Here is a 20,063-nt window from a genome sequence, read left to right as displayed (position 1 = left end):
ATCTGGGGCCAATATGTCAAACTGTAACTTTCAACATGCTTTAATACTGATCATTCTGTATTGATAATGCCAGCGAGCTGCATTTCCAGCAACCCTGTGTGTTTTACTCACACACACGGGCGCCGAAATAGCTCAGTTGGGAGAGCGTCAGACTGAAGATCTGAAGGTCCCTGGTTCAATCCCGGGTTTTCGGCACAATGCCTGAGTCTCCGGCAGTTCTCAATGGAAGAACTCTTCCCTCTGTGGCAAAAGTGACTTTTGGTTGGTTGCTGTCTCTTCAAAGTACCTTGATCAGCTTTAACATCAGTGCTTAAAACTTGCTTCTAAAGATTTTTAGGAGCACCTCAAACTATCTGCAAAACACAAAACTCATGACATTTTGTTGTCTGTTGAACAGAACACCCTAAAATGTCCCCTTCAAACAACTACTTTTATCAAGCCTCTTCAAAATGTCTGGCTAGTACCATCATCTCAGTCACAGTTAAATGGGGGGGGAAAGTACACCATTGCTTTACATATCTGGGGCCAATATGTCAAACTGTAACTTTCAACATGCTTTAATACTGATCATTCTGTATTGATAATGCCAGCGAGCTGCATTTCCAGCAACCCTGTGTGTTTTACTCACACACACGGGTGCCGAAATAGCTCAGTTGGGAGAGCGTCAGACTGAAGATCTGAAGGTCCCTGGTTCAATCCCGGGTTTCGGCACAATGCCTGAGTCTCCGGCAGTTCTCAATGGAAGAACTCTTCCCTCTGTGGCAAAAGTGACTTTTGGTTGGTTGCTGTCTCTTCAAAGTACCTTGATCAGCTTTAACATCAGTGCTTAAAACTTGCTTCTAAAGATTTTTAGGAGCACCTCAAACTATCTGCAAAACACAAAACTCATGACATTTTGTTGTCTGTTGAACAGAACACCCTAAAATGTCCCCTTCAAACAACTACTTTTATCAAGCCTCTTCAAAATGTCTGGCTAGTACCATCATCTCAGTCACAGTTAAATGGGGGGAAAAAGTACACCATTGCTTTACATATCTGGGGCCAATATGTCAAACTGTAACTTTCAACATGCTTTAATACTGATCATTCTGTATTGATAATGCCAGCGAGCTGCATTTCCAGCAACCCTGTGTGTTTTACTCACACACACGGGCGCCGAAATAGCTCAGTTGGGAGAGCGTCAGACTGAAGATCTGAAGGTCCCTGGTTCAATCCCGGGTTTCGGCACAATGCCTGAGTCTCCGGCAGTTCTCAATGGAAGAACTCTTCCCTCTGTGGCAAAAGTGACTTTGGTTGGTTGCTGTCTCTTCAAAGTACCTTGATCAGCTTTAACATCAGTGCTTAAAACTTGCTTCTAAAGATTTTTAGGAGCACCTCAAACTATCTGCAAAACACAAAACTCATGACATTTTGTTGTCTGTTGAACAGAACACCCTAAAATGTCCCCTTCAAACAACTACTTTTATCAAGCCTCTTCAAAATGTCTGGCTAGTACCATCATCTCAGTCACAGTTAAATGGGGGGAAAAAGTACACCATTGCTTTACATATCTGGGGCCAATATGTCAAACTGTAACTTTCAACATGCTTTAATACTGATCATTCTGTATTGATAATGCCAGCGAGCTGCATTTCCAGCAACCCTGTGTGTTTTACTCACACACACGGGCGCCGAAATAGCTCAGTTGGGAGAGCGTCAGACTGAAGATCTGAAGGTCCCTGGTTCAATCCCGGGTTTTCGGCACAATGCCTGAGTCTCCGGCAGTTCTCAATGGAAGAACTCTTCCCTCTGTGGCAAAAGTGACTTTTGGTTGGTTGCTGTCTCTTCAAAGTACCTTGATCAGCTTTAACATCAGTGCTTAAAACTTGCTTCTAAAGATTTTAGGAGCACCTCAAACTATCTGCAAAACACAAAACTCATGACATTTTGTTGTCTGTTGAACAGAACACCCTAAAATGTCCCCTTCAAACAACTACTTTTATCAAAGCCTCTTCAAAATGTCTGGCTAGTACCATCATCTCAGTCACAGTTAAATGGGGGGGAAAAAGTACACCATTGCTTTACATATCTGGGGCCAATATGTCAAACTGTAACTTTCATCAACATGCTTTAATACTGATCATTCTGTATTGATAATGCCAGCGAGCTGCATTTCCAGCAACCCTGTGTGTTTTACTCACACACACGGGCGCCGAAATAGCTCAGTTGGGAGAGCTGTCAGACTGAAGATCTGAAGGTCCCTGGTTCAATCCCGGGTTTCGGCACAATGCCTGAGTCTCCGGCAGTTCTCAATGGAAGAACTCTTCCCTCTGTGGCAAAAGTGACTTTGGTTGGTTGCTGTCTCTTCAAAGTACCTTGATCAGCTTTAACATCAGTGCTTAAAACTTGCTTCTAAAGATTTTTAGGAGCACCTCAAACTATCTGCAAAACACAAAACTCATGACATTTTGTTGTCTGTTGAACAGAACACCCTAAAATGTCCCCTTCAAACAACTACTTTTATCAAGCCTCTTCAAAATGTCTGGCTAGTACCATCATCTCAGTCACAGTTAAATGGGGGGAAAAAGTACACCATTGCTTTACATATCTGGGGCCAATATGTCAAACTGTAACTTTCAACATGCTTTAATACTGATCATTCTGTATTGATAATGCCAGCGAGCTGCATTTCCAGCAACCCTGTGTGTTTTACTCACACACACGGGCGCCGAAATAGCTCAGTTGGGAGAGCGTCAGACTGAAGATCTGAAGGTCCCTGGTTCAATCCCGGGTTTCGGCACAATGCCTGAGTCTCCGGCAGTTCTCAATGGAAGAAACTCTTCCCTCTGTGGCAAAAGTGACTTTTGGTTGGTTGCTGTCTCTTCAAAGTACCTTGATCAGCTTTAACATCAGTGCTTAAAACTTGCTTCTAAAGATTTTTAGGAGCACCTCAAACTATCTGCAAAACACAAAACTCATGACATTTTGTTGTCTGTTGAACAGAACACCCTAAAATGTCCCCTTCAAACAACTACTTTTATCAAGCCTCTTCAAAATGTCTGGCTAGTACCATCATCTCAGTCACAGTTAAATGGGGGGAAAAAGTACACCATTGCTTACATATCTGGGGCCAATATGTCAAACTGTAACTTTCAACATGCTTTAATACTGATCATTCTGTATTGATAATGCCAGCGAGCTGCATTTCCAGCAACCCTGTGTGTTTTACTCACACACACGGGCGCCGAAATAGCTCAGTTGGGAGAGCGTCAGACTGAAGATCTGAAGGTCCCTGGTTCAATCCCGGGTTTCGGCACAATGCCTGAGTCTCCGGCAGTTCTCAATGGAAGAACTCTTCCCTCTGTGGCAAAAGTGACTTTTGGTTGGTTGCTGTCTCTTCAAAGTACCTTGATCAGCTTTAACATCAGTGCTTAAAACTTGCTTCTAAAGATTTTTAGGAGCACCTCAAACTATCTGCAAAACACAAAACTCATGACATTTTGTTGTCTGTTGAACAGAACACCCTAAAATGTCCCCTTCAAACAACTACTTTTATCAAGCCTCTTCAAAATGTCTGGCTAGTACCATCATCTCAGTCACAGTTAAATGGGGGGAAAAAGTACACCATTGCTTTACATATCTGGGGCCAATATGTCAAACTGTAACTTTCAACATGCTTTAATACTGATCATTCTGTATTGATAATGCCAGCGAGCTGCATTTCCAGCAACCCTGTGTGTTTTACTCACACACACGGGTGCCGAAATAGCTCAGTTGGGAGAGCGTCAGACTGAAGATCTGAAGGTCCCTGGTTCAATCCCGGGTTTCGGCACAATGCCTGAGTCTCCGGCAGTTCTCAATGGAAGAACTCTTCCCTCTGTGGCAAAAGTGACTTTTGGTTGGTTGCTGTCTCTTCAAAGTACCTTGATCAGCTTTAACATCAGTGCTTAAAACTTGCTTCTAAAGATTTTTAGGAGCACCTCAAACTATCTGCAAAACACAAAACTCATGACATTTTGTTGTCTGTTGAACAGAACACCCTAAAATGTCCCCTTCAAACAACTACTTTTATCAAGCCTCTTCAAAATGTCTGGCTAGTACCATCATCTCAGTCACAGTTAAATGGGGGGAAAAAGTACACCATTGCTTTACATATCTGGGGCCAATATGTCAAACTGTAACTTTCAACATGCTTTAATACTGATCATTCTGTATTGATAATGCCAGCGAGCTGCATTTCCAGCAACCCTGTGTGTTTTACTCACACACACGGGCGCCGAAATAGCTCAGTTGGGAGAGCGTCAGACTGAAGATCTGAAGGTCCCTGGTTCAATCCCGGGTTTCGGCACAATGCCTGAGTCTCCGGCAGTTCTCAATGGAAGAACTCTTCCCTCTGTGGCAAAAGTGACTTTTGGTTGGTTGCTGTCTCTTCAAAGTACCTTGATCAGCTTTAACATCAGTGCTTAAAACTTGCTTCTAAAGATTTTTAGGAGCACCTCAAACTATCTGCAAAACACAAAACTCATGACATTTTGTTGTCTGTTGAACAGAACACCCTAAAATGTCCCCTTCAAACAACTACTTTTATCAAGCCTCTTCAAAATGTCTGGCTAGTACCATCATCTCAGTCACAGTTAAATGGGGGGAAAAAGTACACCATTGCTTTACATATCTGGGGCCAATATGTCAAACTGTAACTTTCAACATGCTTTAATACTGATCATTCTGTATTGATAATGCCAGCGAGCTGCATTTCCAGCAACCCTGTGTGTTTTACTCACACACACGGGCGCCGAAATAGCTCAGTTGGGAGAGCGTCAGACTGAAGATCTGAAGGTCCCTGGTTCAATCCCGGGTTTCGGCACAATGCCTGAGTCTCCGGCAGTTCTCAATGGAAGAACTCTTCCCTCTGTGGCAAAAGTGACTTTTGGTTGGTTGCTGTCTCTTCAAAGTACCTTGATCAGCTTTAACATCAGTGCTTAAAACTTGCTTCTAAAGATTTTTAGGAGCACCTCAAACTATCTGCAAAACACAAAACTCATGACATTTTGTTGTCTGTTGAACAGAACACCCTAAAATGTCCCCTTCAAACAACTACTTTTATCAAGCCTCTTCAAAATGTCTGGCTAGTACCATCATCTCAGTCACAGTTAAATGGGGGGAAAAAGTACACCATTGCTTTACATATCTGGGGCCAATATGTCAAACTGTAACTTTCAACATGCTTTAATACTGATCATTCTGTATTGATAATGCCAGCGAGCTGCATTTCCAGCAACCCTGTGTGTTTTACTCACACACACGGGTGCCGAAATAGCTCAGTTGGGAGAGCGTCAGACTGAAGATCTGAAGGTCCCTGGTTCAATCCCGGGTTTCGGCACAATGCCTGAGTCTCCGGCAGTTCTCAATGGAAGAACTCTTCCCTCTGTGGCAAAAGTGACTTTTGGTTGGTTGCTGTCTCTTCAAAGTACCTTGATCAGCTTTAACATCAGTGCTTAAAACTTGCTTCTAAAGATTTTTAGGAGCACCTCAAACTATCTGCAAAACACAAAACTCATGACATTTTGTTGTCTGTTGAACAGAACACCCTAAAATGTCCCCTTCAAACAACTACTTTTATCAAGCCTCTTCAAAATGTCTGGCTAGTACCATCATCTCAGTCACAGTTAAATGGGGGGAAAAAGTACACCATTGCTTTACATATCTGGGGCCAATATGTCAAACTGTAACTTTCAACATGCTTTAATACTGATCATTCTGTATTGATAATGCCAGCGAGCTGCATTTCCAGCAACCCTGTGTGTTTTACTCACACACACGGGTGCCGAAATAGCTCAGTTGGGAGAGCGTCAGACTGAAGATCTGAAGGTCCCTGGTTCAATCCCGGGTTTCGGCACAATGCCTGAGTCTCCGGCAGTTCTCAATGGAAGAACTCTTCCCTCTGTGGCAAAAGTGACTTTTGGTTGGTTGCTGTCTCTTCAAAGTACCTTGATCAGCTTTAACATCAGTGCTTAAAACTTGCTTCTAAAGATTTTTAGGAGCACCTCAAACTATCTGCAAAACACAAAACTCATGACATTTTGTTGTCTGTTGAACAGAACACCCTAAAATGTCCCCTTCAAACAACTACTTTTATCAAGCCTCTTCAAAATGTCTGGCTAGTACCATCATCTCAGTCACAGTTAAATGGGGGGAAAAAGTACACCATTGCTTTACATATCTGGGGCCAATATGTCAAACTGTAACTTTCAACATGCTTTAATACTGATCATTCTGTATTGATAATGCCAGCGAGCTGCATTTCCAGCAACCCTGTGTGTTTTACTCACACACACGGGTGCCGAAATAGCTCAGTTGGGAGAGCGTCAGACTGAAGATCTGAAGGTCCCTGGTTCAATCCCGGGTTTCGGCACAATGCCTGAGTCTCCGGCAGTTCTCAATGGAAGAACTCTTCCCTCTGTGGCAAAAGTGACTTTTGGTTGGTTGCTGTCTCTTCAAAGTACCTTGATCAGCTTTAACATCAGTGCTTAAAACTTGCTTCTAAAGATTTTTAGGAGCACCTCAAACTATCTGCAAAACACAAAACTCATGACATTTTGTTGTCTGTTGAACAGAACACCCTAAAATGTCCCCTTCAAACAACTACTTTTATCAAGCCTCTTCAAAATGTCTGGCTAGTACCATCATCTCAGTCACAGTTAAATGGGGGGAAAAAGTACACCATTGCTTTACATATCTGGGGCCAATATGTCAAACTGTAACTTTCAACATGCTTTAATACTGATCATTCTGTATTGATAATGCCAGCGAGCTGCATTTCCAGCAACCCTGTGTGTTTTACTCACACACACGGGCGCCGAAATAGCTCAGTTGGGAGAGCGTCAGACTGAAGATCTGAAGGTCCCTGGTTCAATCCCGGGTTTCGGCACAATGCCTGAGTCTCCGGCAGTTCTCAATGGAAGAACTCTTCCCTCTGTGGCAAAAGTGACTTTTGGTTGGTTGCTGTCTCTTCAAAGTACCTTGATCAGCTTTAACATCAGTGCTTAAAACTTGCTTCTAAAGATTTTTAGGAGCACCTCAAACTATCTGCAAAACACAAAACTCATGACATTTTGTTGTCTGTTGAACAGAACACCCTAAAATGTCCCCTTCAAACAACTACTTTTATCAAGCCTCTTCAAAATGTCTGGCTAGTACCATCATCTCAGTCACAGTTAAATGGGGGGAAAAAGTACACCATTGCTTTACATATCTGGGGCCAATATGTCAAACTGTAACTTTCAACATGCTTTAATACTGATCATTCTGTATTGATAATGCCAGCGAGCTGCATTTCCAGCAACCCTGTGTGTTTTACTCACACACACGGGCGCCGAAATAGCTCAGTTGGGAGAGCGTCAGACTGAAGATCTGAAGGTCCCTGGTTCAATCCCGGGTTTCGGCACAATGCCTGAGTCTCCGGCAGTTCTCAATGGAAGAACTCTTCCCTCTGTGGCAAAAGTGACTTTTGGTTGGTTGCTGTCTCTTCAAAGTACCTTGATCAGCTTTAACATCAGTGCTTAAAACTTGCTTCTAAAGATTTTTAGGAGCACCTCAAACTATCTGCAAAACACAAAACTCATGACATTTTGTTGTCTGTTGAACAGAACACCCTAAAATGTCCCCTTCAAACAACTACTTTTATCAAGCCTCTTCAAAATGTCTGGCTAGTACCATCATCTCAGTCACAGTTAAATGGGGGGAAAAAGTACACCATTGCTTTACATATCTGGGGCCAATATGTCAAACTGTAACTTTCAACATGCTTTAATACTGATCATTCTGTATTGATAATGCCAGCGAGCTGCATTTCCAGCAACCCTGTGTGTTTTACTCACACACACGGGCGCCGAAATAGCTCAGTTGGGAGAGCGTCAGACTGAAGATCTGAAGGTCCCTGGTTCAATCCCGGGTTTCGGCACAATGCCTGAGTCTCCGGCAGTTCTCAATGGAAGAACTCTTCCCTCTGTGGCAAAAGTGACTTTTGGTTGGTTGCTGTCTCTTCAAAGTACCTTGATCAGCTTTAACATCAGTGCTTAAAACTTGCTTCTAAAGATTTTTAGGAGCACCTCAAACTATCTGCAAAACACAAAACTCATGACATTTTGTTGTCTGTTGAACAGAACACCCTAAAATGTCCCCTTCAAACAACTACTTTTATCAAGCCTCTTCAAAATGTCTGGCTAGTACCATCATCTCAGTCACAGTTAAATGGGGGGAAAAAGTACACCATTGCTTTACATATCTGGGGCCAATATGTCAAACTGTAACTTTCAACATGCTTTAATACTGATCATTCTGTATTGATAATGCCAGCGAGCTGCATTTCCAGCAACCCTGTGTGTTTTACTCACACACACGGGCGCCGAAATAGCTCAGTTGGGAGAGCGTCAGACTGAAGATCTGAAGGTCCCTGGTTCAATCCCGGGTTTCGGCACAATGCCTGAGTCTCCGGCAGTTCTCAATGGAAGAACTCTTCCCTCTGTGGCAAAAGTGACTTTTGGTTGGTTGCTGTCTCTTCAAAGTACCTTGATCAGCTTTAACATCAGTGCTTAAAACTTGCTTCTAAAGATTTTTAGGAGCACCTCAAACTATCTGCAAAACACAAAACTCATGACATTTTGTTGTCTGTTGAACAGAACACCCTAAAATGTCCCCTTCAAACAACTACTTTTATCAAGCCTCTTCAAAATGTCTGGCTAGTACCATCATCTCAGTCACAGTTAAATGGGGGGAAAAAGTACACCATTGCTTTACATATCTGGGGCCAATATGTCAAACTGTAACTTTCAACATGCTTTAATACTGATCATTCTGTATTGATAATGCCAGCGAGCTGCATTTCCAGCAACCCTGTGTGTTTTACTCACACACACGGGTGCCGAAATAGCTCAGTTGGGAGAGCGTCAGACTGAAGATCTGAAGGTCCCTGGTTCAATCCCGGGTTTCGGCACAATGCCTGAGTCTCCGGCAGTTCTCAATGGAAGAACTCTTCCCTCTGTGGCAAAAGTGACTTTTGGTTGGTTGCTGTCTCTTCAAAGTACCTTGATCAGCTTTAACATCAGTGCTTAAAACTTGCTTCTAAAGATTTTTAGGAGCACCTCAAACTATCTGCAAAACACAAAACTCATGACATTTTGTTGTCTGTTGAACAGAACACCCTAAAATGTCCCCTTCAAACAACTACTTTTATCAAGCCTCTTCAAAATGTCTGGCTAGTACCATCATCTCAGTCACAGTTAAATGGGGGGAAAAAGTACACCATTGCTTTACATATCTGGGGCCAATATGTCAAACTGTAACTTTCAACATGCTTTAATACTGATCATTCTGTATTGATAATGCCAGCGAGCTGCATTTCCAGCAACCCTGTGTGTTTTACTCACACACACGGGTGCCGAAATAGCTCAGTTGGGAGAGCGTCAGACTGAAGATCTGAAGGTCCCTGGTTCAATCCCGGGTTTCGGCACAATGCCTGAGTCTCCGGCAGTTCTCAATGGAAGAACTCTTCCCTCTGTGGCAAAAGTGACTTTTGGTTGGTTGCTGTCTCTTCAAAGTACCTTGATCAGCTTTAACATCAGTGCTTAAAACTTGCTTCTAAAGATTTTTAGGAGCACCTCAAACTATCTGCAAAACACAAAACTCATGACATTTTGTTGTCTGTTGAACAGAACACCCTAAAATGTCCCCTTCAAACAACTACTTTTATCAAGCCTCTTCAAAATGTCTGGCTAGTACCATCATCTCAGTCACAGTTAAATGGGGGGGAAAAAGTACACCATTGCTTTACATATCTGGGGCCAATATGTCAAACTGTAACTTTCAACATGCTTTAATACTGATCATTCTGTATTGATAATGCCAGCGAGCTGCATTTCCAGCAACCCTGTGTGTTTTACTCACACACACGGGCGCCGAAATAGCTCAGTTGGGAGAGCGTCAGACTGAAGATCTGAAGGTCCCTGGTTCAATCCCGGGTTTCGGCACAATGCCTGAGTCTCCGGCAGTTCTCAATGGAAGAACTCTTCCCTCTGTGGCAAAAGTGACTTTTGGTTGGTTGCTGTCTCTTCAAAGTACCTTGATCAGCTTTAACATCAGTGCTTAAAACTTGCTTCTAAAGATTTTTAGGAGCACCTCAAACTATCTGCAAAACACAAAACTCATGACATTTTGTTGTCTGTTGAACAGAACACCCTAAAATGTCCCCTTCAAACAACTACTTTTATCAAGCCTCTTCAAAATGTCTGGCTAGTACCATCATCTCAGTCACAGTTAAATGGGGGGAAAAAGTACACCATTGCTTTACATATCTGGGGCCAATATGTCAAACTGTAACTTTCAACATGCTTTAATACTGATCATTCTGTATTGATAATGCCAGCGAGCTGCATTTCCAGCAACCCTGTGTGTTTTACTCACACACACGGGTGCCGAAATAGCTCAGTTGGGAGAGCGTCAGACTGAAGATCTGAAGGTCCCTGGTTCAATCCCGGGTTTCGGCACAATGCCTGAGTCTCCGGCAGTTCTCAATGGAAGAACTCTTCCCTCTGTGGCAAAAGTGACTTTTGGTTGGTTGCTGTCTCTTCAAAGTACCTTGATCAGCTTTAACATCAGTGCTTAAAACTTGCTTCTAAAGATTTTTAGGAGCACCTCAAACTATCTGCAAAACACAAAACTCATGACATTTTGTTGTCTGTTGAACAGAACACCCTAAAATGTCCCCTTCAAACAACTACTTTTATCAAGCCTCTTCAAAATGTCTGGCTAGTACCATCATCTCAGTCACAGTTAAATGGGGGGAAAAAGTACACCATTGCTTTACATATCTGGGGCCAATATGTCAAACTGTAACTTTCAACATGCTTTAATACTGATCATTCTGTATTGATAATGCCAGCGAGCTGCATTTCCAGCAACCCTGTGTGTTTTACTCACACACACGGGCGCCGAAATAGCTCAGTTGGGAGAGCGTCAGACTGAAGATCTGAAGGTCCCTGGTTCAATCCCGGGTTTCGGCACAATGCCTGAGTCTCCGGCAGTTCTCAATGGAAGAACTCTTCCCTCTGTGGCAAAAGTGACTTTTGGTTGGTTGCTGTCTCTTCAAAGTACCTTGATCAGCTTTAACATCAGTGCTTAAAACTTGCTTCTAAAGATTTTTAGGAGCACCTCAAACTATCTGCAAAACACAAAACTCATGACATTTTGTTGTCTGTTGAACAGAACACCCTAAAATGTCCCCTTCAAACAACTACTTTTATCAAGCCTCTTCAAAATGTCTGGCTAGTACCATCATCTCAGTCACAGTTAAATGGGGGGGAAAAAGTACACCATTGCTTTACATATCTGGGGCCAATATGTCAAACTGTAACTTTCAACATGCTTTAATACTGATCATTCTGTATTGATAATGCCAGCGAGCTGCATTTCCAGCAACCCTGTGTGTTTTACTCACACACACGGGCGCCGAAATAGCTCAGTTGGGAGAGCGTCAGACTGAAGATCTGAAGGTCCCTGGTTCAATCCCGGGTTTCGGCACAATGCCTGAGTCTCCGGCAGTTCTCAATGGAAGAACTCTTCCCTCTGTGGCAAAAGTGACTTTTGGTTGGTTGCTGTCTCTTCAAAGTACCTTGATCAGCTTTAACATCAGTGCTTAAAACTTGCTTCTAAAGATTTTTAGGAGCACCTCAAACTATCTGCAAAACACAAAACTCATGACATTTTGTTGTCTGTTGAACAGAACACCCTAAAATGTCCCCTTCAAACAACTACTTTTATCAAGCCTCTTCAAAATGTCTGGCTAGTACCATCATCTCAGTCACAGTTAAATGGGGGGAAAAAGTACACCATTGCTTTACATATCTGGGGCCAATATGTCAAACTGTAACTTTCAACATGCTTTAATACTGATCATTCTGTATTGATAATGCCAGCGAGCTGCATTTCCAGCAACCCTGTGTGTTTTACTCACACACACGGGTGCCGAAATAGCTCAGTTGGGAGAGCGTCAGACTGAAGATCTGAAGGTCCCTGGTTCAATCCCGGGTTTCGGCACAATGCCTGAGTCTCCGGCAGTTCTCAATGGAAGAACTCTTCCCTCTGTGGCAAAAGTGACTTTTGGTTGGTTGCTGTCTCTTCAAAGTACCTTGATCAGCTTTAACATCAGTGCTTAAAACTTGCTTCTAAAGATTTTTAGGAGCACCTCAAACTATCTGCAAAACACAAAACTCATGACATTTTGTTGTCTGTTGAACAGAACACCCTAAAATGTCCCCTTCAAACAACTACTTTTATCAAGCCTCTTCAAAATGTCTGGCTAGTACCATCATCTCAGTCACAGTTAAATGGGGGGAAAAAGTACACCATTGCTTTACATATCTGGGGCCAATATGTCAAACTGTAACTTTCAACATGCTTTAATACTGATCATTCTGTATTGATAATGCCAGCGAGCTGCATTTCCAGCAACCCTGTGTGTTTTACTCACACACACGGGCGCCGAAATAGCTCAGTTGGGAGAGCGTCAGACTGAAGATCTGAAGGTCCCTGGTTCAATCCCGGGTTTCGGCACAATGCCTGAGTCTCCGGCAGTTCTCAATGGAAGAACTCTTCCCTCTGTGGCAAAAGTGACTTTTGGTTGGTTGCTGTCTCTTCAAAGTACCTTGATCAGCTTTAACATCAGTGCTTAAAACTTGCTTCTAAAGATTTTTAGGAGCACCTCAAACTATCTGCAAAACACAAAACTCATGACATTTTGTTGTCTGTTGAACAGAACACCCTAAAATGTCCCCTTCAAACAACTACTTTTATCAAGCCTCTTCAAAATGTCTGGCTAGTACCATCATCTCAGTCACAGTTAAATGGGGGGAAAAAGTACACCATTGCTTTACATATCTGGGGCCAATATGTCAAACTGTAACTTTCAACATGCTTTAATACTGATCATTCTGTATTGATAATGCCAGCGAGCTGCATTTCCAGCAACCCTGTGTGTTTTACTCACACACACGGGTGCCGAAATAGCTCAGTTGGGAGAGCGTCAGACTGAAGATCTGAAGGTCCCTGGTTCAATCCCGGGTTTCGGCACAATGCCTGAGTCTCCGGCAGTTCTCAATGGAAGAACTCTTCCCTCTGTGGCAAAAGTGACTTTTGGTTGGTTGCTGTCTCTTCAAAGTACCTTGATCAGCTTTAACATCAGTGCTTAAAACTTGCTTCTAAAGATTTTTAGGAGCACCTCAAACTATCTGCAAAACACAAAACTCATGACATTTTGTTGTCTGTTGAACAGAACACCCTAAAATGTCCCCTTCAAACAACTACTTTTATCAAGCCTCTTCAAAATGTCTGGCTAGTACCATCATCTCAGTCACAGTTAAATGGGGGGAAAAAGTACACCATTGCTTTACATATCTGGGGCCAATATGTCAAACTGTAACTTTCAACATGCTTTAATACTGATCATTCTGTATTGATAATGCCAGCGAGCTGCATTTCCAGCAACCCTGTGTGTTTTACTCACACACACGGGCGCCGAAATAGCTCAGTTGGGAGAGCGTCAGACTGAAGATCTGAAGGTCCCTGGTTCAATCCCGGGTTTCGGCACAATGCCTGAGTCTCCGGCAGTTCTCAATGGAAGAACTCTTCCCTCTGTGGCAAAAGTGACTTTTGGTTGGTTGCTGTCTCTTCAAAGTACCTTGATCAGCTTTAACATCAGTGCTTAAAACTTGCTTCTAAAGATTTTTAGGAGCACCTCAAACTATCTGCAAAACACAAAACTCATGACATTTTGTTGTCTGTTGAACAGAACACCCTAAAATGTCCCCTTCAAACAACTACTTTTATCAAGCCTCTTCAAAATGTCTGGCTAGTACCATCATCTCAGTCACAGTTAAATGGGGGGAAAAAGTACACCATTGCTTTACATATCTGGGGCCAATATGTCAAACTGTAACTTTCAACATGCTTTAATACTGATCATTCTGTATTGATAATGCCAGCGAGCTGCATTTCCAGCAACCCTGTGTGTTTTACTCACACACACGGGCGCCGAAATAGCTCAGTTGGGAGAGCGTCAGACTGAAGATCTGAAGGTCCCTGGTTCAATCCCGGGTTTCGGCACAATGCCTGAGTCTCCGGCAGTTCTCAATGGAAGAACTCTTCCCTCTGTGGCAAAAGTGACTTTTGGTTGGTTGCTGTCTCTTCAAAGTACCTTGATCAGCTTTAACATCAGTGCTTAAAACTTGCTTCTAAAGATTTTTAGGAGCACCTCAAACTATCTGCAAAACACAAAACTCATGACATTTTGTTGTCTGTTGAACAGAACACCCTAAAATGTCCCCTTCAAACAACTACTTTTATCAAGCCTCTTCAAAATGTCTGGCTAGTACCATCATCTCAGTCACAGTTAAATGGGGGGAAAAAGTACACCATTGCTTTACATATCTGGGGCCAATATGTCAAACTGTAACTTTCAACATGCTTTAATACTGATCATTCTGTATTGATAATGCCAGCGAGCTGCATTTCCAGCAACCCTGTGTGTTTTACTCACACACACGGGTGCCGAAATAGCTCAGTTGGGAGAGCGTCAGACTGAAGATCTGAAGGTCCCTGGTTCAATCCCGGGTTTCGGCACAATGCCTGAGTCTCCGGCAGTTCTCAATGGAAGAACTCTTCCCTCTGTGGCAAAAGTGACTTTTGGTTGGTTGCTGTCTCTTCAAAGTACCTTGATCAGCTTTAACATCAGTGCTTAAAACTTGCTTCTAAAGATTTTTAGGAGCACCTCAAACTATCTGCAAAACACAAAACTCATGACATTTTGTTGTCTGTTGAACAGAACACCCTAAAATGTCCCCTTCAAACAACTACTTTTATCAAGCCTCTTCAAAATGTCTGGCTAGTACCATCATCTCAGTCACAGTTAAATGGGGGGAAAAAGTACACCATTGCTTTACATATCTGGGGCCAATATGTCAAACTGTAACTTTCAACATGCTTTAATACTGATCATTCTGTATTGATAATGCCAGCGAGCTGCATTTCCAGCAACCCTGTGTGTTTTACTCACACACACGGGTGCCGAAATAGCTCAGTTGGGAGAGCGTCAGACTGAAGATCTGAAGGTCCCTGGTTCAATCCCGGGTTTCGGCACAATGCCTGAGTCTCCGGCAGTTCTCAATGGAAGAACTCTTCCCTCTGTGGCAAAAGTGACTTTTGGTTGGTTGCTGTCTCTTCAAAGTACCTTGATCAGCTTTAACATCAGTGCTTAAAACTTGCTTCTAAAGATTTTTAGGAGCACCTCAAACTATCTGCAAAACACAAAACTCATGACATTTTGTTGTCTGTTGAACAGAACACCCTAAAATGTCCCCTTCAAACAACTACTTTTATCAAGCCTCTTCAAAATGTCTGGCTAGTACCATCATCTCAGTCACAGTTAAATGGGGGGAAAAAGTACACCATTGCTTTACATATCTGGGGCCAATATGTCAAACTGTAACTTTCAACATGCTTTAATACTGATCATTCTGTATTGATAATGCCAGCGAGCTGCATTTCCAGCAACCCTGTGTGTTTTACTCACACACACGGGCGCCGAAATAGCTCAGTTGGGAGAGCGTCAGACTGAAGATCTGAAGGTCCCTGGTTCAATCCCGGGTTTCGGCACAATGCCTGAGTCTCCGGCAGTTCTCAATGGAAGAACTCTTCCCTCTGTGGCAAAAGTGACTTTTGGTTGGTTGCTGTCTCTTCAAAGTACCTTGATCAGCTTTAACATCAGTGCTTAAAACTTGCTTCTAAAGATTTTTAGGAGCACCTCAAACTATCTGCAAAACACAAAACTCATGACATTTTGTTGTCTGTTGAACAGAACACCCTAAAATGTCCCCTTCAAACAACTACTTTTATCAAGCCTCTTCAAAATGTCTGGCTAGTACCATCATCTCAGTCACAGTTAAATGGGGGGAAAAAGTACACCATTGCTTTACATATCTGGGGCCAATATGTCAAACTGTAACTTTCAACATGCTTTAATACTGATCATTCTGTATTGATAATGCCAGCGAGCTGCATTTCCAGCAACCCTGTGTGTTTTACTCACACACACGGGTGCCGAAATAGCTCAGTTGGGAGAGCGTCAGACTGAAGATCTGAAGGTCCCTGGTTCAATCCCGGGTTTCGGCACAATGCCTGAGTCTCCGGCAGTTCTCAATGGAAGAACTCTTCCCTCTGTGGCAAAAGTGACTTTTGGTTGGTTGCTGTCTCTTCAAAGTACCTTGATCAGCTTTAACATCAGTGCTTAAAACTTGCTTCTAAAGATTTTTAGGAGCACCTCAAACTATCTGCAAAACACAAAACTCATGACATTTTGTTGTCTGTTGAACAGAACACCCTAAAATGTCCCCTTCAAACAACTACTTTTATCAAGCCTCTTCAAAATGTCTGGCTAGTACCATCATCTCAGTCACAGTTAAATGGGGGGAAAAAGTACACCATTGCTTTACATATCTGGGGCCAATATGTCAAACTGTAACTTTCAACATGCTTTAATACTGATCATTCTGTATTGATAATGCCAGCGAGCTGCATTTCCAGCAACCCTGTGTGTTTTACTCACACACACGGGTGCCGAAATAGCTCAGTTGGGAGAGCGTCAGACTGAAGATCTGAAGGTCCCTGGTTCAATCCCGGGTTTCGGCACAATGCCTGAGTCTCCGGCAGTTCTCAATGGAAGAACTCTTCCCTCTGTGGCAAAAGTGACTTTTGGTTGGTTGCTGTCTCTTCAAAGTACCTTGATCAGCTTTAACATCAGTGCTTAAAACTTGCTTCTAAAGATTTTTAGGAGCACCTCAAACTATCTGCAAAACACAAAACTCATGACATTTTGTTGTCTGTTGAACAGAACACCCTAAAATGTCCCCTTCAAACAACTACTTTTATCAAGCCTCTTCAAAATGTCTGGCTAGTACCATCATCTCAGTCACAGTTAAATGGGGGGAAAAAGTACACCATTGCTTTACATATCTGGGGCCAATATGTCAAACTGTAACTTTCAACATGCTTTAATACTGATCATTCTGTATTGATAATGCCAGCGAGCTGCATTTCCAGCAACCCTGTGTGTTTTACTCACACACACGGGTGCCGAAATAGCTCAGTTGGGAGAGCGTCAGACTGAAGATCTGAAGGTCCCTGGTTCAATCCCGGGTTTCGGCACAATGCCTGAGTCTCCGGCAGTTCTCAATGGAAGAACTCTTCCCTCTGTGGCAAAAGTGACTTTTGGTTGGTTGCTGTCTCTTCAAAGTACCTTGATCAGCTTTAACATCAGTGCTTAAAACTTGCTTCTAAAGATTTTTAGGAGCACCTCAAACTATCTGCAAAACACAAAACTCATGACATTTTGTTGTCTGTTGAACAGAACACCCTAAAATGTCCCCTTCAAACAACTACTTTTATCAAGCCTCTTCAAAATGTCTGGCTAGTACCATCATCTCAGTCACAGTTAAATGGGGGGAAAAAGTACACCATTGCTTTACATATCTGGGGCCAATATGTCAAACTGTAACTTTCAACATGCTTTAATACTGATCATTCTGTATTGATAATGCCAGCGAGCTGCATTTCCAGCAACCCTGTGTGTTTTACTCACACACACGGGTGCCGAAATAGCTCAGTTGGGAGAGCGTCAGACTGAAGATCTGAAGGTCCCTGGTTCAATCCCGGGTTTCGGCACAATGCCTGAGTCTCCGGCAGTTCTCAATGGAAGAACTCTTCCCTCTGTGGCAAAAGTGACTTTTGGTTGGTTGCTGTCTCTTCAAAGTACCTTGATCAGCTTTAACATCAGTGCTTAAAACTTGCTTCTAAAGATTTTTAGGAGCACCTCAAACTATCTGCAAAACACAAAACTCATGACATTTTGTTGTCTGTTGAACAGAACACCCTAAAATGTCCCCTTCAAACAACTACTTTTATCAAGCCTCTTCAAAATGTCTGGCTAGTACCATCATCTCAGTCACAGTTAAATGGGGGGAAAAAGTACACCATTGCTTTACATATCTGGGGCCAATATGTCAAACTGTAACTTTCAACATGCTTTAATACTGATCATTCTGTATTGATAATGCCAGCGAGCTGCATTTCCAGCAACCCTGTGTGTTTTACTCACACACACGGGTGCCGAAATAGCTCAGTTGGGAGAGCGTCAGACTGAAGATCTGAAGGTCCCTGGTTCAATCCCGGGTTTCGGCACAATGCCTGAGTCTCCGGCAGTTCTCAATGGAAGAACTCTTCCCTCTGTGGCAAAAGTGACTTTTGGTTGGTTGCTGTCTCTTCAAAGTACCTTGATCAGCTTTAACATCAGTGCTTAAAACTTGCTTCTAAAGATTTTTAGGAGCACCTCAAACTATCTGCAAAACACAAAACTCATGACATTTTGTTGTCTGTTGAACAGAACACCCTAAAATGTCCCCTTCAAACAACTACTTTTATCAAGCCTCTTCAAAATGTCTGGCTAGTACCATCATCTCAGTCACAGTTAAATGGGGGGAAAAAGTACACCATTGCTTTACATATCTGGGGCCAATATGTCAAACTGTAACTTTCAACATGCTTTAATACTGATCATTCTGTATTGATAATGCCAGCGAGCTGCATTTCCAGCAACCCTGTGTGTTTTACTCACACACACGGGTGCCGAAATAGCTCAGTTGGGAGAGCGTCAGACTGAAGATCTGAAGGTCCCTGGTTCAATCCCGGGTTTCGGCACAATGCCTGAGTCTCCGGCAGTTCTCAATGGAAGAACTCTTCCCTCTGTGGCAAAAGTGACTTTTGGTTGGTTGCTGTCTCTTCAAAGTACCTTGATCAGCTTTAACATCAGTGCTTAAAACTTGCTTCTAAAGATTTTTAGGAGCACCTCAAACTATCTGCAAAACACAAAACTCATGACATTTTGTTGTCTGTTGAACAGAACACCCTAAAATGTCCCCTTCAAACAACTACTTTTATCAAGCCTCTTCAAAATGTCTGGCTAGTACCATCATCTCAGTCACAGTTAAATGGGGGGAAAAAGTACACCATTGCTTTACATATCTGGGGCCAATATGTCAAACTGTAACTTTCAACATGCTTTAATACTGATCATTCTGTATTGATAATGCCAGCGAGCTGCATTTCCAGCAACCCTGTGTGTTTTACTCACACACACGGGTGCCGAAATAGCTCAGTTGGGAGAGCGTCAGACTGAAGATCTGAAGGTCCCTGGTTCAATCCCGGGTTTCGGCACAATGCCTGAGTCTCCGGCAGTTCTCAATGGAAGAACTCTTCCCTCTGTGGCAAAAGTGACTTTTGGTTGGTTGCTGTCTCTTCAAAGTACCTTGATCAGCTTTAACATCAGTGCTTAAAACTTGCTTCTAAAGATTTTTAGGAGCACCTCAAACTATCTGCAAAACACAAAACTCATGACATTTTGTTGTCTGTTGAACAGAACACCCTAAAATGTCCCCTTCAAACAACTACTTTTATCAAGCCTCTTCAAAATGTCTGGCTAGTACCATCATCTCAGTCACAGTTAAATGGGGGGAAAAAGTACACCATTGCTTTACATATCTGGGGCCAATATGTCAAACTGTAACTTTCAACATGCTTTAATACTGATCATTCTGTATTGATAATGCCAGCGAGCTGCATTTCCAGCAACCCTGTGTGTTTTACTCACACACACGGGCGCCGAAATAGCTCAGTTGGGAGAGCGTCAGACTGAAGATCTGAAGGTCCCTGGTTCAATCCCGGGTTTCGGCACAATGCCTGAGTCTCCGGCAGTTCTCAATGGAAGAACTCTTCCCTCTGTGGCAAAAGTGACTTTTGGTTGGTTGCTGTCTCTTCAAAGTACCTTGATCAGCTTTAACATCAGTGCTTAAAACTTGCTTCTAAAGATTTTTAGGAGCACCTCAAACTATCTGCAAAACACAAAACTCATGACATTTTGTTGTCTGTTGAACAGAACACCCTAAAATGTCCCCTTCAAACAACTACTTTTATCAAGCCTCTTCAAA

The 20,063-nt window shown here is 42.8% G+C and overlaps 39 non-coding genes across 39 annotated transcripts; all 39 read left to right on the top strand.

The window, feature by feature from the left end:
- Positions 1 to 121: 121 nt before the first annotated feature.
- trnaf-gaa lies at positions 122 to 195 on the top strand. Its single transcript has one exon. It is a non-coding gene; the product is annotated as a tRNA-Phe (tRNA).
- Positions 196 to 638: 443 nt separating this feature from the next.
- Positions 639 to 711, top strand: trnaf-gaa. Its single transcript has one exon. It is a non-coding gene; the product is annotated as a tRNA-Phe (tRNA).
- Positions 712 to 1,154: 443 nt separating this feature from the next.
- trnaf-gaa lies at positions 1,155 to 1,227 on the top strand. Its single transcript has one exon. It is a non-coding gene; the product is annotated as a tRNA-Phe (tRNA).
- Positions 1,228 to 1,669: 442 nt separating this feature from the next.
- trnaf-gaa lies at positions 1,670 to 1,743 on the top strand. The gene has a single exon. It is a non-coding gene; the product is annotated as a tRNA-Phe (tRNA).
- A 447-nt stretch (positions 1,744 to 2,190) lies between these two features.
- trnaf-gaa lies at positions 2,191 to 2,264 on the top strand. The gene has a single exon. It is a non-coding gene; the product is annotated as a tRNA-Phe (tRNA).
- Positions 2,265 to 2,706: 442 nt separating this feature from the next.
- Positions 2,707 to 2,779, top strand: trnaf-gaa. Its single transcript has one exon. It is a non-coding gene; the product is annotated as a tRNA-Phe (tRNA).
- A 443-nt stretch (positions 2,780 to 3,222) lies between these two features.
- On the top strand, positions 3,223 to 3,295 carry trnaf-gaa. Its single transcript has one exon. It is a non-coding gene; the product is annotated as a tRNA-Phe (tRNA).
- A 443-nt stretch (positions 3,296 to 3,738) lies between these two features.
- Positions 3,739 to 3,811, top strand: trnaf-gaa. Its single transcript has one exon. It is a non-coding gene; the product is annotated as a tRNA-Phe (tRNA).
- Positions 3,812 to 4,254: 443 nt separating this feature from the next.
- Positions 4,255 to 4,327, top strand: trnaf-gaa. Its single transcript has one exon. It is a non-coding gene; the product is annotated as a tRNA-Phe (tRNA).
- A 443-nt stretch (positions 4,328 to 4,770) lies between these two features.
- Positions 4,771 to 4,843, top strand: trnaf-gaa. The gene has a single exon. It is a non-coding gene; the product is annotated as a tRNA-Phe (tRNA).
- Positions 4,844 to 5,286: 443 nt separating this feature from the next.
- Positions 5,287 to 5,359, top strand: trnaf-gaa. Its single transcript has one exon. It is a non-coding gene; the product is annotated as a tRNA-Phe (tRNA).
- A 443-nt stretch (positions 5,360 to 5,802) lies between these two features.
- On the top strand, positions 5,803 to 5,875 carry trnaf-gaa. The gene has a single exon. It is a non-coding gene; the product is annotated as a tRNA-Phe (tRNA).
- A 443-nt stretch (positions 5,876 to 6,318) lies between these two features.
- trnaf-gaa lies at positions 6,319 to 6,391 on the top strand. The gene has a single exon. It is a non-coding gene; the product is annotated as a tRNA-Phe (tRNA).
- A 443-nt stretch (positions 6,392 to 6,834) lies between these two features.
- trnaf-gaa lies at positions 6,835 to 6,907 on the top strand. Its single transcript has one exon. It is a non-coding gene; the product is annotated as a tRNA-Phe (tRNA).
- A 443-nt stretch (positions 6,908 to 7,350) lies between these two features.
- On the top strand, positions 7,351 to 7,423 carry trnaf-gaa. The gene has a single exon. It is a non-coding gene; the product is annotated as a tRNA-Phe (tRNA).
- A 443-nt stretch (positions 7,424 to 7,866) lies between these two features.
- Positions 7,867 to 7,939, top strand: trnaf-gaa. The gene has a single exon. It is a non-coding gene; the product is annotated as a tRNA-Phe (tRNA).
- A 443-nt stretch (positions 7,940 to 8,382) lies between these two features.
- On the top strand, positions 8,383 to 8,455 carry trnaf-gaa. The gene has a single exon. It is a non-coding gene; the product is annotated as a tRNA-Phe (tRNA).
- Positions 8,456 to 8,898: 443 nt separating this feature from the next.
- trnaf-gaa lies at positions 8,899 to 8,971 on the top strand. Its single transcript has one exon. It is a non-coding gene; the product is annotated as a tRNA-Phe (tRNA).
- A 443-nt stretch (positions 8,972 to 9,414) lies between these two features.
- On the top strand, positions 9,415 to 9,487 carry trnaf-gaa. The gene has a single exon. It is a non-coding gene; the product is annotated as a tRNA-Phe (tRNA).
- Positions 9,488 to 9,931: 444 nt separating this feature from the next.
- On the top strand, positions 9,932 to 10,004 carry trnaf-gaa. Its single transcript has one exon. It is a non-coding gene; the product is annotated as a tRNA-Phe (tRNA).
- A 443-nt stretch (positions 10,005 to 10,447) lies between these two features.
- Positions 10,448 to 10,520, top strand: trnaf-gaa. The gene has a single exon. It is a non-coding gene; the product is annotated as a tRNA-Phe (tRNA).
- Positions 10,521 to 10,963: 443 nt separating this feature from the next.
- trnaf-gaa lies at positions 10,964 to 11,036 on the top strand. The gene has a single exon. It is a non-coding gene; the product is annotated as a tRNA-Phe (tRNA).
- Positions 11,037 to 11,480: 444 nt separating this feature from the next.
- On the top strand, positions 11,481 to 11,553 carry trnaf-gaa. Its single transcript has one exon. It is a non-coding gene; the product is annotated as a tRNA-Phe (tRNA).
- A 443-nt stretch (positions 11,554 to 11,996) lies between these two features.
- trnaf-gaa lies at positions 11,997 to 12,069 on the top strand. Its single transcript has one exon. It is a non-coding gene; the product is annotated as a tRNA-Phe (tRNA).
- Positions 12,070 to 12,512: 443 nt separating this feature from the next.
- On the top strand, positions 12,513 to 12,585 carry trnaf-gaa. Its single transcript has one exon. It is a non-coding gene; the product is annotated as a tRNA-Phe (tRNA).
- Positions 12,586 to 13,028: 443 nt separating this feature from the next.
- On the top strand, positions 13,029 to 13,101 carry trnaf-gaa. The gene has a single exon. It is a non-coding gene; the product is annotated as a tRNA-Phe (tRNA).
- A 443-nt stretch (positions 13,102 to 13,544) lies between these two features.
- trnaf-gaa lies at positions 13,545 to 13,617 on the top strand. The gene has a single exon. It is a non-coding gene; the product is annotated as a tRNA-Phe (tRNA).
- Positions 13,618 to 14,060: 443 nt separating this feature from the next.
- trnaf-gaa lies at positions 14,061 to 14,133 on the top strand. The gene has a single exon. It is a non-coding gene; the product is annotated as a tRNA-Phe (tRNA).
- Positions 14,134 to 14,576: 443 nt separating this feature from the next.
- Positions 14,577 to 14,649, top strand: trnaf-gaa. Its single transcript has one exon. It is a non-coding gene; the product is annotated as a tRNA-Phe (tRNA).
- A 443-nt stretch (positions 14,650 to 15,092) lies between these two features.
- trnaf-gaa lies at positions 15,093 to 15,165 on the top strand. The gene has a single exon. It is a non-coding gene; the product is annotated as a tRNA-Phe (tRNA).
- Positions 15,166 to 15,608: 443 nt separating this feature from the next.
- Positions 15,609 to 15,681, top strand: trnaf-gaa. The gene has a single exon. It is a non-coding gene; the product is annotated as a tRNA-Phe (tRNA).
- A 443-nt stretch (positions 15,682 to 16,124) lies between these two features.
- trnaf-gaa lies at positions 16,125 to 16,197 on the top strand. Its single transcript has one exon. It is a non-coding gene; the product is annotated as a tRNA-Phe (tRNA).
- Positions 16,198 to 16,640: 443 nt separating this feature from the next.
- On the top strand, positions 16,641 to 16,713 carry trnaf-gaa. Its single transcript has one exon. It is a non-coding gene; the product is annotated as a tRNA-Phe (tRNA).
- Positions 16,714 to 17,156: 443 nt separating this feature from the next.
- trnaf-gaa lies at positions 17,157 to 17,229 on the top strand. Its single transcript has one exon. It is a non-coding gene; the product is annotated as a tRNA-Phe (tRNA).
- Positions 17,230 to 17,672: 443 nt separating this feature from the next.
- On the top strand, positions 17,673 to 17,745 carry trnaf-gaa. The gene has a single exon. It is a non-coding gene; the product is annotated as a tRNA-Phe (tRNA).
- A 443-nt stretch (positions 17,746 to 18,188) lies between these two features.
- trnaf-gaa lies at positions 18,189 to 18,261 on the top strand. The gene has a single exon. It is a non-coding gene; the product is annotated as a tRNA-Phe (tRNA).
- A 443-nt stretch (positions 18,262 to 18,704) lies between these two features.
- trnaf-gaa lies at positions 18,705 to 18,777 on the top strand. The gene has a single exon. It is a non-coding gene; the product is annotated as a tRNA-Phe (tRNA).
- A 443-nt stretch (positions 18,778 to 19,220) lies between these two features.
- Positions 19,221 to 19,293, top strand: trnaf-gaa. The gene has a single exon. It is a non-coding gene; the product is annotated as a tRNA-Phe (tRNA).
- Positions 19,294 to 19,736: 443 nt separating this feature from the next.
- On the top strand, positions 19,737 to 19,809 carry trnaf-gaa. The gene has a single exon. It is a non-coding gene; the product is annotated as a tRNA-Phe (tRNA).
- Positions 19,810 to 20,063: the final 254 nt, after the last annotated feature.

The sequence above is a fragment of the Fundulus heteroclitus genome, unplaced genomic scaffold, assembly GCF_011125445.2.
Source record: "Fundulus heteroclitus isolate FHET01 unplaced genomic scaffold, MU-UCD_Fhet_4.1 scaffold_705, whole genome shotgun sequence".
Classification (NCBI taxonomy): domain Eukaryota; kingdom Metazoa; phylum Chordata; class Actinopteri; order Cyprinodontiformes; family Fundulidae; genus Fundulus; species Fundulus heteroclitus.
Note: the sequence above shows the minus strand (reverse complement) of the source record. Positions and strands in the feature narration are given on the sequence as shown.